This window comes from Falco biarmicus, chromosome 3 (assembly GCF_023638135.1).
Source record: "Falco biarmicus isolate bFalBia1 chromosome 3, bFalBia1.pri, whole genome shotgun sequence".
NCBI classification, from domain to species: Eukaryota; Metazoa; Chordata; class Aves; order Falconiformes; family Falconidae; genus Falco; species Falco biarmicus.
The window spans coordinates 83,796,505-83,810,347 of record NC_079290.1 but is presented as its reverse complement, the minus strand read 5'-3'; the positions used below and the strand labels follow the sequence as shown (position 1 = coordinate 83,810,347).

General features: G+C 38.4%; 1 protein-coding gene across 7 annotated transcripts in view; it reads left to right on the top strand.

Moving 5' to 3' along the window:
* Nucleotides 1-13,843, top strand: part of CTNND2 (catenin delta 2) — a 681,093-nt gene that overhangs the window by 627,843 nt on the left and 39,407 nt on the right. The gene's annotated exons all lie outside the window — the stretch shown is intronic.

Here is a 13,843-nt window from a genome sequence, read left to right as displayed (position 1 = left end):
AGGGGGATCTTTTCCATGTATCTAAATGCCTGATGGGAGGGTGTAAAGAGGACAGAGCCAGACTCTTCTTAGCGATGCCCAGTGTCAGGACAGGGAGTCATGGGCACTAATTGTAATACAGGAAATTCCATCCAAATATAAGAAGATACCAAGCTGACCCTACTTCGAGCAGAAGCGTTGGATTAGATGATCTCTAGAGGATCCTGACAACCTCAAGTGTTCAGTGATTCATAAGGAAGTTATCTGCATCATTTTTTGTTTCATTTTTGCTACCAGAAATACCAGTGTTGATGGTCAAGCATGCCTAAGCTAGGCACCTTATTCATGCATGTTTCCACATCAGTTTTATACACTTAGCCCTTTGGAAAACAGGAGGAGAGGTGAGCTAATCTTTCTAACATAGAGAACTTAGTCTTTTAATTTATCAGTGAATGACCCTATGAGTTTATGGCTGTCCTGCATTTTATTGAAGACACAGGCTCTGAATTTCCTTTTCTTCTCAAAATTCTGAGAAATTCTCTGCAGCCCTAAGATAAAAAAGCTCCTAGTCCAAGTTTACAGATTTTGCAGCATCAGGCAGTAAATTCAGCTCTGTGTACCAAAAGAATTTGCAGTGGTGGTGTTCAGAGTTCACCTGCTGTTTGGTAGATCTAATGTGCAACATGAGGAAAATAAATTGCCTCATTACTTACTACTCTCAGGAGAAAAGTTACAGAATCTTAGATTGTGTGCTACTCAGGATGCTCTTAATGTGATATGTTTTATACATTATTTGGATTTCATAACTCAGGATTATTCTAGCAAATAATCAGAGTACTAATTTTAATTAGAGGAAAATGCTTCTATTAGCATGAGTATATGCAAAGTCATATATTTGTGTGCAAAAATTTTCAAGGTGACACTGACAACAATGGTTGCTCTCACAAAAGAAACATGATATTCTTCAAATTCAGTGGAGCAGTCTATCAAGAAATAGTTTACCTTTGGGAATATTGTTCTGTGAATCTCCTCTGGTTAGGAGGTCAGCATTGTATCTGACCGTTCAGCTGTTCTGTTTGACTGAGAGCATTTATTTTTCAGCTTTGTTGTTTTCTTGTTGTTAAGTGAAATCCTTTCTAGCACTTAAAACCTGATCTCCCATCTTTACCCTGCAATGCAGAGTGCGGTTTATGTTCCACCCTGTCACGAGGAAGTAGCAAAACTGCTGAGTAGATGTAAAATTTCCACTCTTGGTTCCACCCTATTCTTTCAGAGCACTCCGACCATTTAGAATAGGGCATGTGGAACCAGGGAGCCAGCTGCTCTGGCAGATTATTCTTTTCCTCAAGACTTTCAGAAGACTTGCCCAATTCTCACCCTCTCTTTGGTAGTAGCAGAGATCAGCCAACACTGCAGAGGTCTGAGAGTGATGAACTCAAAGGATCTAAGAAGTTATGGATGTTGCCTTAGAAATATCTCTGTCCAACTTGATCTCTAGGAAGGAAATCAAGGCTAGTATATCTAATATGTAGACTTTCTGACTCTTGCCATGTGGGCAACTACATGCCCATGGAGGTAGGAGAAGGAAATTCAGTGAGTGTGCAGTCCTGAGAAGCCTCCCTCTGTATGTTACTCAGATGTAGGTAGGCAGCTGTGACTCAGTTTAAAAAAACAATGATTTAGTGGCACTGAGCAAGCTCAAATGGATGTCTGGAGGCAAGGTTTCTTTGAGGACCACCAGAGAAAAGACCTGATTAGCTACTAGCCTGAAGATGCCACCTGCAGCTGTTACCTTGAAAGGAACAACAGTAACACAACCCAAAACCAAGTCACATTGTAAATCCTTTGACTCCCACCTCCCGAGGAAGCACAAACAGAACTATGCCCTAAAGATCTGTACTCTTGATCCAGGATTCATTTTTCACAATTTCTTTAAACACAGCTAACAATGACAGCTAAGAAGAACTGAGGAAGATTTTTATGAGAAATGTAAAAACTAGTCATGTTGTAGTCAAAGCATACAGTATACATTAATTAAGGAAGGTTATCGGATGCATTTCTGCCCTTCCCATGAGAACACAAAGCTTATTTTCACTCTGCACCATATTCTTGCTGGCATACCTGCTGTATTCAGACCTTAAATTGTGGTAGCTTCAGGTGAAGTAAAATATAAAATTACAATATAATTTGCTCTTTTCCAATGACTGTGTTGCTAAGAACACAAAGCACTCTGTCATGAACAGGAATTAAACTGAGTCACATTAGTATTTGCAAAATGGATTGGCTTGTAAAAAATATCTAGTAAAACTGACTACGTGTGCACTTTCTGCATGACCATTGTGAGAGACCCCATTTCTAGTACATGTACCTATGGCTTCATTACTATGGCAGACCTTTGTATGGTCTTAGTTACACGGATGCATTAGCAATTCAGCAGATAGATACTGTGTCTTTATGAGGTCTTCACTAACAATTCTAAATTGCAGGAAAAAAAGCAAATACTGTATTACGCTTTTACCCTTTCTAGGATAAATTGTCTTTGAAGTTTTTAAAAATATTTTTAAACAGCACTTTTTCTGTTGCTGTTCTTTTACCTGTTCTTTTTCTTTTCCCTTCTGTCCTTCTCCCATTGACATCTGTAAAGGTATTGTATGGTTTCAATGAGCCTTAGATACTAACCAGGATTTTGTTACCAGATATAAATGATTTAATTGTATGGTGCACCATAAAGCAATTGAAATACTGATACGTATCCTCAGTATTGTTGTTTTGCCATCATGTACAAATTAATTATCTTAACTGCTCCATGTAGAGTTTTCATGGTAATGACTTAAGAAATGTTTCACCATTGCAGTAATTAAGGAATATATGAACATCACAGTATGACTTGGAGTAGTTTTGATATTTGTTGGAAGAGTTTTTTTCAAAAGACACTGTCACTTTACCAAGATTTATATTTATTAACACATTTACATCAAGGCATTGTATTTAATCTTTAATAGCAGAATATACCATGAGGATCCATTTTTGTTTTATTTCTCTTAATATTTTCATGTACATCTCCAAACATAAAAATTTTTGTATGTTTCACCATGATGTTCTCGTAACTTTTTGTAAAAGCATGCAAAAATAATCAGTCTTTCAGACCATACAATAGGGACAAATTTGTTTATTATTGCTTCATTTGCAGCAATAGCATAGCACAAATGAAGAAGAAAAATAATAGCAAATAAATAGTAATTACTTCATGGACAGTTAAAGCAGGGTAATGTCTAGTTGGAATTCACTCGCTACATCGGTCTCCTCAGGATCTCATTCTGTTTTGGACACAAAGTGAAAACCAAAGGAGAAAAAAAAAGCTACTTCTTTATGCATCCAATTTAATACCTTTTGACACTAGTAGACAGGCTCATTAATTTCATTGCATGTTGGATCAGGGCATAGATCTTGAAGCCTAAACTTATTTTTCAAAAAATAGATTACATTCTTATTTCTTCATTATGGCCTAATTTAAAGTCCCTTGAATCAGACTATTAACAAAATATTATCCTATCTCAGAAAATAATACAGATAAAACTAAAATCCCACTCAACTCTCACATAGCACTTTTCCTCTTCAAAGCACTTTAGAAACACTGATTAATCATAACATTAATTAAACGACTATGTTTTTTTAAAAAATTCTGCTTTCCAAAAGCTCTATTCTCTGCAGGGAGCAAGGAAAAGGATAGCAAGGGACTAAAACCAGCTCAAGTAATCAGAAAATTTAGCCTGCAGCAATTAAACTGAGGAATCTCTTCCCTTTGCAGAATCTTTCTTACCTTGGGCTAATGGAAAGATGAAAGGAAAGATGACAGTGCAGTCTAAATGAGAAATAAATCTGTTGGTGTGTAAAGGAGCTGATTAATTAGATATATTTGCACTACCTGGGTCAATAGGTAGGCTAACAACTCCTTTCTATGCCTTTTCCAGTTTGTATACCTGGCAGGAAATGTAAACAAAATGAATTAAAAAGGAAATTATTTGATTGTTTGCCCACATGGACTCCATCCATTATGGATATAAAACCCAAGCATGCAAGATCAGCTTCCTTGGATTCAAGAACAATCAAGCCTGAATCTTTTTTTGTTCCCAACCAACCTACCAAAGCTCAGACTGCAAGGGAGACAGCCAAAGCCACCACGCAAATCCTTTTCTCTGGCCAGGGGAGGGGGAACAACAGAAGAGCAGTAATACCTGTGGGTTTGTGACAGTTTACCTTTGACAAATGGAAGATTAATGGTGGATATTTTTCGCTTCTGTGGAGCCAGTAGTTGTTTGGTATATCAGGTCAACAGATAATTAGGCAGGTCAAGCTGGACTTTTATTGACTTATTTTTATAGTCCAGCGTGGGTGAGACAGTGAACAAATTAATGCTTACACCTCCTTCCAAATTCAGCTTCCAAAACCAGTTTGCAGGCCAGAAAAGGCACTCTGAGTTGGGCTGCCTGTGTTTGATGGTTGGTTTGACTGTCCAGCATGAGAGAGAAGGGATAGAGATTGCTCAGCTGATACATGGATTAACATTCAAAATAGAAGCCATCCACTATGCTGGGTTAGACATGCGGTTAGTAAACAGAAATTCCATTTGGCCATGGTACCCATAAATCCATTTCTGTACTAATTTTCTGGCTGTTCTGCTGCAAAAATCTATACGCCCAAAGGACAGCTAGTTTCTCCAGAAATCCATTTTTCAGTGGCAGCATGCATCCCATGACCATTGCCAAAAAGACAGCAACAAAGATGGAAGAGGTAGAGATGAACAGCAGGGTCTCAATATGTTGCTCTAGTCTTGGCATTAGCACCAATGGAGCCAGCTGAAGTGCTTCTGCATGCAAAATGTAGTCATGGATTTAGCCTCTAAAGCACATTGGGACAGATATGCTGTATGAATTAGCAGGTTATGGCCAGTTAGAGAGCCCTGGAAGTCCTTTAATCTCTAGGTTTTAAGACAACTGCTAATATAAACCCTGAATATCTGCAGTCTTGCTGTGTAAGAGAAATGCAGAATATGAAGGTATTCCATTGAGAGAGGAGTAAAATCAGTATTGGGAGTAACAGTAGATTAAATAGATAGTTGTCTATGGAATTGAGGTATACAAGATAAATAACAAGAGTAGTACAAGAGCAACAGCTTTTAAACACACTGGTGTTTTCAAGTCTAAAATCTATGCTTGTAAGCTAGCTAAAATGTACTTTAGTTCAGAACATTAAAGAGCAGAAGCCTGGGGCAGGGGGGGCATGGGCATGCAGGGGTGTGACAAGAAGGATCTATCTGAGCATCAAACTGAAGGTGTTTAAACCAACATGAGGAGAGAGTGGAAAAGCTTGGCAGGAAAGGCAGATGCAGAGATACACACTTAAATATCAGATATACAAGAGGTGGCAAATGCACATGAAATCTTAGCTGTTAAGACCCAAAGGACTGAGGGGGTACGGCTCAAGGAAGCAAAAATAACTAGTCATATAATAGAGGGGAGAGGAGGCAGCCCTGAGAAGGTGAGATGAAAGCAAGAAAAGCCAGAGGGAGGCAGGAAATAGTGAAATGGATATCTGTTTCTGGAAGCAGAGAAGCTGAAGGAGGAAGGTGGCTGGGTTAAAATGCTGCTGCAGGAAAGAAAAACTGAGGGATCATGGATATGAGAAAGCAATTTGCTGAAAAGTGGTGACTGCATTGCAGCCTGTTGTGATTTCCCATGGCATATTCAGGGTGAAAATACCAAAATATTTCTCTTTTGTCTTTGCCCAATGCTGCTAGCTTCTGTACCTACTATAGAAGCATACAGGCATGCTCTTCCCTCCCTGTTGTGGCTGTGCCCTTTGCCATTCCTGGTTCTCCTTATGCTATACCTTTCTCTTGCAAAATATAGAACCAGCATCTTTAATCCTTTTAAAAATATAAAAGCTTCTATATTGGTTACTCTTTTAGATATTTGATTCTTTTACAAGCAAATCTCAATTGACGTCACCAACACAGATATTGATGGTTCAGGTATTTTCATCCTTCTATGAAAGTTTGAGTTTTTTTCCCTGAAACTGCAAAAGATGACTATTCCTGCTCCCTGTAGGGCTTTATATGCTACACTACCTAGACCTGAATTTATTCTTGATAAAGAAGACTTTAAAAAAAAGAAAACCAATGAATGGAACATCACATACAATGCATCAGGGAAGATACTGTTCTTCTTTGCCATGGTCCATACTGAATACCAATCTGCTATCTTGAAATCTTGCTGCCTGCCATCAAAGGTGGTGGAAAAATGAAAAGTGTGCATCAGGTTTCTGAGAGTAAGAGGGAATCTGAGACCTCCACCTGGTCTTTTGTTCTGTTTCAGCAGCCATGAGCAATGTGCACTTGGGTGCTTGGGGGCATAGGAGGGCATGTGTGTGTAACGGTTTTTATACTTTGTCTTCTCCAAAAATCATTTATCTCCACAGAGTCTTAACATTTAAATTCACATAAACCTGCAAGGAGGTGAAGTCTGGCATTACTCTCTAGCTCAAAGCGCTCATTATCCCAACTTAATTGGCAGCAACAAAAGTAGTGGCTCCAGCCCACGAGTTTTGAAGTGCTCACTCAGACCAGTCTAACTTAACTCATCACTCATTCACTTACAAATGATTGAACTGAAATGATAATTCTTTGGATAGGGATAATTGCAGTACTATAGTCAATTAACATTATGTACTGAATGTCTTCATATGCATTTACTCAGAAGTTCCAGAGATTACAAATGTTTGTGTGCATCCCTAACATAAGAAGTAAAAGGACTTGGGGACCTAAAAAACGATTTTGGCCAATCATTGAGAATGAGATTCAGGTGCTGTCCTAGTTTCAGCTGGGATAGATTTAATGTTCTTCTTAGTAGCTGGTGCAGCAGTGTGTTTTGGATTTGGTGTGAGAATAATGCTGATAACATATGATTTTTAGTTGTTGCTAGGTCATGTTTCTACTAAGTCAAGAACTTTTCGGTTTCTCAAGCCCTGCCAGCGAGAGGGCAGGAGGGGCACAAGAAATTGGGAGGGGACACAGCCAGAACAGGTGACCCGAACAAGCCAAAGGGATATTCCATACCATATGACGTCATGCTGAATATATAAACTGGGGGGAGCTGGCCAGGGCCTAGCAATTGCTGCTCGAGGACTGGATGGGCATCAGTCAGCAGGGGGTGAGCAATTGTATTGTGCATCACTTGGCGGGAGGGGTTTCCCTTCTTTTTCCCTTCCTTTAGATATTATTCCTCTCCCCTTCTCCCTCCTTCTACTCCCTCCTCTTCATGACAGTTGTTGTTGTTATTATTTCAATTACTAAATTGTGCTTGTATCAGCCCTTGAGTTTTACCTTTTTCCCAGTTCTCCTCCCCATGAAACTAAAGATAAGCATTAAACATTAAAGACCATAGGGTGTGCTACGTTGTCTCCATCTGCCTTTCCAGAAGGCTGTGCATCTTCCATAGGTCTACTAACTCTGTGCAGATACCTCAGGTATTTAAGGGAATTTGAAACTGCATTAGCCCCCATATGTGGACACATGAATTGCCCCCTACGCCTAAAAATGGTTTTATCTTTCCTTTTACACCTAAATCCCAACCTAATCCAAAATCATTTGTTCTCTAGCTTGCTAGAAGTGGCGGGGCCCATGCTTTTCAGTGCTAAAGCTCTGGATTTTTCCCACGTTACTCTTAGAGTAATACTTTATGCAGGGTGGTCTTAGCAACAAGAAGGTGATCTGTTGTGATGAGCAACATCACAGACCATTAGCTAGGACTGGGCAGACCATGTGGGTTTGACAGTAGCCACTGCCTTTGAGCTTCATAAATTTGCTCAGTCAACAGCTTAAGTCATGTCAAACCAGAAGTGACCAAAGGGGACAGGGGGTTGCTGTATACAAACTGTTGTGACTTACAGTTCCTTCATATGCAATGTATGCTGCAGTCAGCAATGCTAGGGACTATATTACGGAGCGAGGTGGATAGCAAAGTCACTGGCTCTGTGGTTGTGGTGGAAAGTCTGTCTGGAAGCATCGTGACGTTCAGTGCTCAGCTGAGAAGGCATTACACGTTGTGGTGGCTAATGACCCTTATTTCAGTTTGTGCTGCTCTGTCTTCTGAAATAGGGCTCCTTCTTTATAAGCAAACATTGCCACATCAGGCAGATTTTTTCTTTTCTTGAGTCACACCTTTCCTGGTGCTCCCTGAAGTCTGTGGAGTAATCATCTATTCACAGGGACAAGTGTCTCTCAACCTCAGTACTGCAGCCTTTCTTGCTTTCAAAAACACATTTTGTCTCCTTCCATCCACTGCCTTTGCTGCTGGCCCAGTAGGTGTGATGTTACCCTGCTTCATCTTGAGTTTGCTTCCTCCTCTGTCCCATAAAAAAATACACATTTGGCTCTATGACCCGGTCTGACAGCATTTCTTACATCTTAACCTATTTCGCCTTTAAAATTCAGGGTAGTTTTTCTCCTTCAGGTGTTTCGGTGGCAGGAGAAAATCTCACTATGGAAACTAGCAAAGCTTTACCCTCTTAAATCACATGGGATTCACTGCTGCTCTGATGCTTACAAAATACCTTGTACTGTCTAGGCAGTCCGAGTCCACATCCTAAGCACAGTCATTTTTTTGTGGGCTGTTGTACCCCCTATTGCGCCTCAGTACGTACTAGATTTCCACTGTTCAGAGAAGGGACAAGGTTCCTCTGGAACAGAAACAGCTGGACCATGAGGGGCACTTTCAGATGCTATACTAGTGCCAATAGTGATTATCAATTACACTTTAAAACAACATTTATCTGACAAGAGAAGGCAGGGTGCACAAATGAACTATTTATCAAATACAATAGTAGTATTTTTTCCGCTGCTGTCATGTGATGATTACACTCTAATTTATTAGACTATTAGTTGAATATACTGACTCATGATCAAAATTTCTTACATCTGATTTAAGTACACAGTTTTGGCACATTTATTAAGTAATGATTGAAAGAAATAATAAAAGCTGTCCCAGAAATACTCTTTCCATAAAGACTGTGAAATACTGAAGTTGAATGGTATTAAAAACACAAGGATGATGAATATGCACAAAACCACCTATGTCTGGAAATTTAAGTGGAGTGCACATGTTAGAACAGAAATTACATATATTGTGACATACAGACACCAGTTGTTCTGGAATAGGATATCTCTAGCATTTAAGCAAAACATGATGGCATTTTGCTATTTTTGTAAAATCTAACTACACAATGTGAATTAATGGGTGTCTTTGAGGGTGGAAAAATGGTGATGTATTACTTTTATTAGAGCAAGCTCTACTGTGTGAAGTTTCTCATGTTTTCAGTAGGTTAATTTTCCTAGTCTGGTTCTCTCAAACTAGGAACCATGTCACAACTATTTAATAAATGTGCCAATGTGTCAAAGTAATTTTTTAGAGATGAGTGAAAATGGAAATGAAGTCAATGGAGTTACAACAGCCGTGAATTTATCTCAAGGCAGTAGTAGAGAAGTATTTCTGGAAGTGGAACCTTATCTGTGATGATTTTGCTTCTGTTAAATCTACCAGAAGAGTAATTTGCTGTTTTGGTCTGAAGGCAGAATCTTAGGACAGCTATCAGTTTGATCCTATGAAGGAAAAAGCTTCCTGAATTCAGTAACAGAGGCACGTACTAAGGTGCTAACAACACCTTACCGTGCAAAGGAAAGGATATTAAATCTGCATTGCTGAAATGTTTAGTAAGCTAATGTTATCATCTTACAGTCAAGGATTTAGTGTACGGTGATAGGCAAATCCTGCTCTCAATATAAGAGACATGGCAGTCCTATCTTAGAAAAATAACTTATAAATGCAGAGTGTCAGAAAAATGCTGTCCCGAACACCTACAGGACAAGCCCTTTCTTTTGACACTGCCCCCGAATTATGGCTAGGTAATGTCTTTCTTCCTTGATGAGCAAAATAGAACAAATAAATATGATTCCTTTTTTCTTTGTCAAGCTGGTGGTTACATTTATTATGTTATATTATGTAAATCACCTTTAAAAGCATCAAATCGATTTTGGGTCTTACAGTGTGTAATGTTGCTCAAATAAAAAAATAAATTTCTTTGTAGATCAAAGCAGTTCTGTATGAACCCTAATGAAAATTAACACTGCTATTTATTTTTAATATAATTCTCACACACATCCCTCTCTCTTCCCAGGACCCGCATCAGTTCTCACTTCTTGAGCTGCAAGTTGAGTTCCCCAGCCTTCCTACTAGTAGTGCTAGATAAAACTTTGCTGACATTACAAGACTAGTTTCCATTATACGTTTCAGTCTGCTTTCAGAATAGGTTCTTAATGTTGAAAAATAATTGTAAATGCAAGCACTCTGTAGATTGTAAGATACACCAATGCAGAAGTCAAGGATTATATGTGCTGTCAGCTGTGTTGGGCAGATGTAGCAGTACTTGTGCTTTTATTGGTATTACTCGACACTTACACCACTCTAAACCAGAGCAAGGTTTCTTCTATAGGTAATGCTAGAAATCATAACTCTTCTGTCCTTCATGTCTTGTAACACAGCAGGAACATAACTGAGATAAGAGAAGTTAACTGAGAACTAATTTCTTTTTGCTATTAATGTAGTAAAGTTATTAACTAACTATATGTATAGGTTTAGGAAACACATTTAGAATGCAGTCAAGTTACTGTGGAATGTTTTCTGCAGTATAAATAATAGTCCTTAACTTCTAACTTCATGACTTAACTCTGTATTAAAGCAAGTTTACTGCTTTTTTGATATAAGTCAATACATTTTGAATTAAATTAAATTAATGATACATTTTTTATGGCTAAAGCAGTGGGGTTTCTCATCCCAAATATATTTTAAAATAGCTAACAAAGTGTTCAAAGTACTAAAGCTACACAAAATATGTTAACAGTTCACTTGTTAATAGATTTTAAAACCGTGTAAACAGTGGCTTAGATCAACATTAGAGCCCAGCCACTCCCCTCTTCATCCTGCTGGTGTGCCACCCAGAAGGACACATTGAGTCGTGATCCCCGTCTGCAGTCAGCTGCTTTACCTGCATGTGTGATGAGCTTTGTTGGAGGTGGCAGTTCTGACTTTTGCTGATGGCAGGGAGGAGGAAGCCTGTGTCCCCCACAGGCAGCACTTGGTGGGACTAGGGGCCTGGCATTGTCATGACAGGTTCTGCTAGGGAGGGTCTCCAAACTGGACACCAGTTTGCACAGCTGCCACAGCTGCAATATGCTGACTAGATTTTAGGTCTACAAAATGTGCACTGTGAGTCTTCTGACAGTTTCTATCCAAAGGCTAAGTCTGATGCAATTCTTTGGGGAAAAAAAAACCAAAAAAAACCAAAAAAACCAAAACCGCTCAGAATATTTAATTTAAATATGCAACTGATTAAGAATGGTGTAGTAGTATTGAGCTGGAATTACTACCGCTGCTCAGAATAAGGGATGCTGTACTGTCCCACTGTTACACATTATCTATCGAAAGTCTGGTTTATTGTTTGGAAGTATCTAATACTAGTTTGATTTTCTCATGCCTAACTTAAGGGTATGCACAGCAGAAATGTTAGAATTGTTGAGCATTAACATGTCCAGAATGCTTATACCATGGTCAGTTGTGTTTAGTTTCGTTCTCCTACTGAGCTTTTCCGGATAGTTCCAAAGCCTTTCTTTATTGTAAGAAGCATCTTGTGTGTCTGGGGGTGTGTACTGCTACAAATACTATTGTCTGGAATACTAGGCTAGTTCCAGGAAAGAAATCTGCCTGGGGCAGCCATCCAGATTGCCTTATACCCGGTGCTAAGTGACAGTCTTTGGCAGCTAATGGAATGATCACTGTCTTCTGGTTCTTCCAGAGGGCTGAGATGGTGAGATGCTCCATTGCACTTTTAAGTGAGGTACAAAAGGAAAAAGGAATACTGGTCTGTTCTGGATGTGTGTACAGAGTAAATCAGAAGGACTCATTGATCTGATTTATCTACTTGTACTTACTCCTGACCAGTGGCAGACATGACATTGGAAGAGTAAAAGCTACAGCAAATCATGGCTTATTGTATTTTATTGATACACAAGCCTAATTTGCTATATGCTACAGACTGAAGTAGAGTCACTGTAAGTGATAAGCAACTTTTAATGTGTTCATGTTACGTAAAACAAACAGATCCAGATGTAAATAGCATTTCAGGCTGTTCTTGAACAGTGTTTCATAGATGTGCAGGGGAAAAAAAGATTTTCAGTTCGCTCAAACCAACCATTTCTGAAAAAGAAAGTGGTGTTAACATCTGTATGATATCGGATATTAATATTGCTGAAAAGTTAATAACGGAAATGACCAATGAAATATTAAGTGCAATGAAATAAAAATGTTTGAGAACAAGATTTGTATTTGTACTGCAGCACAGTGGTAAGATTCAAATCCTGCTGCACACATTTTTTTGGTAATGTTGTGCTTTTTATATAATCAGGAATGTTTTTATATGATACAGAGTGGGTAGTTTCTAAGACTCACATTACCACAAAATCTGTTTGATAACCTTTAACATTTCTGTACAACAATTTTAATTTTATCTGTATTATGAATATTCTGTTCCAAATGACTGTCTGTGTTTCTACCACAGCAGGCAAAATTGTGGAAAATAAAAATAGTTTAACATCTGATACTTAAAATATGTGGTTTTCCTTTTACCTCTGCTTTCAAATGTCGACACACGCAACTGAATTTATGAGTTCAGAAATAAGATTTTTAACAAGTACTTGTAAATACAAATTGATCAGAACTTTAGTAAGTTATCAAAAAACTGATTAAATTATCATATTATATACAATAATCATACCTGATTATTTCATTCATAAAATGTGATGTAGATTAGTTTACTAATTATATTTACTTTTCCCAGTTTTCCTGTCCTTTTCATCCTGCATGATACACTTACGGTGATTGCTGTATGCAAATTGCTAGCACAGCTGCACTGAAGGTGGTTCAGAGTTGTTTCACTGACCTCAGCAAGAACTTCATTAGGCCCTTGTCCCCTCTGATCTTGTCTTTATTGCATTGAAGGTCTGAACAGCCACTTTGCCATAATAATGACCCTCTAGAACTGGTGTGAGGCTTCTTGTTTATCTGTGCCGGTGCTAACCCTGCCCTGCATATATATATATTTACATTTACATTTATTATATATACATATATATATATACACACACACACATCCAAATACTCAGAGATTTAGGTTAAAAAACACCTTTAAGATAATCAAGTCCAACCATAATCAACAGAATTTCTTTTTTATGTCTTCAGTTCAATGTGACCATTTTAAAAATTCATAGCCCCTTTCCTTTTAGTATATTTTAAGTTCTGGAGGTTAGTGTTGTATAAAGTAATTCTTTACTAAACATCAGACAGGAATAGATGTCAAGAAGGCTCCCTTTCTCCTTAGTACTACGCATATAACTGAGGATGTGTGGAAAAGATGGTGTCCCCTCAGAGCAATAAAGTTTAAGAAACACTAACAGACCCAATTAAATTACTGCATGTATTATGGAATTAACCTCGTACAGTGAAACTGGTCCTTCAGAGAAGACTTCTTCACAAATAACAGCGTCATTGGCTTTGCATTCACTGTAGTGTTTTTAACAACTGATGCACATTCTATTTATTGTAACAAGTTATGAGTTGTGTGGTGGGAGATGAGGACTTGCCACGTTCTGTAAGTTGTGGTATTCAGGTTATCTTTACACATATACTTGGCCTTTACTGTCATCGTTTCATTCACCTAATGGCATGATGTAACCTTATCCAAAGTCTCCAACTGATGT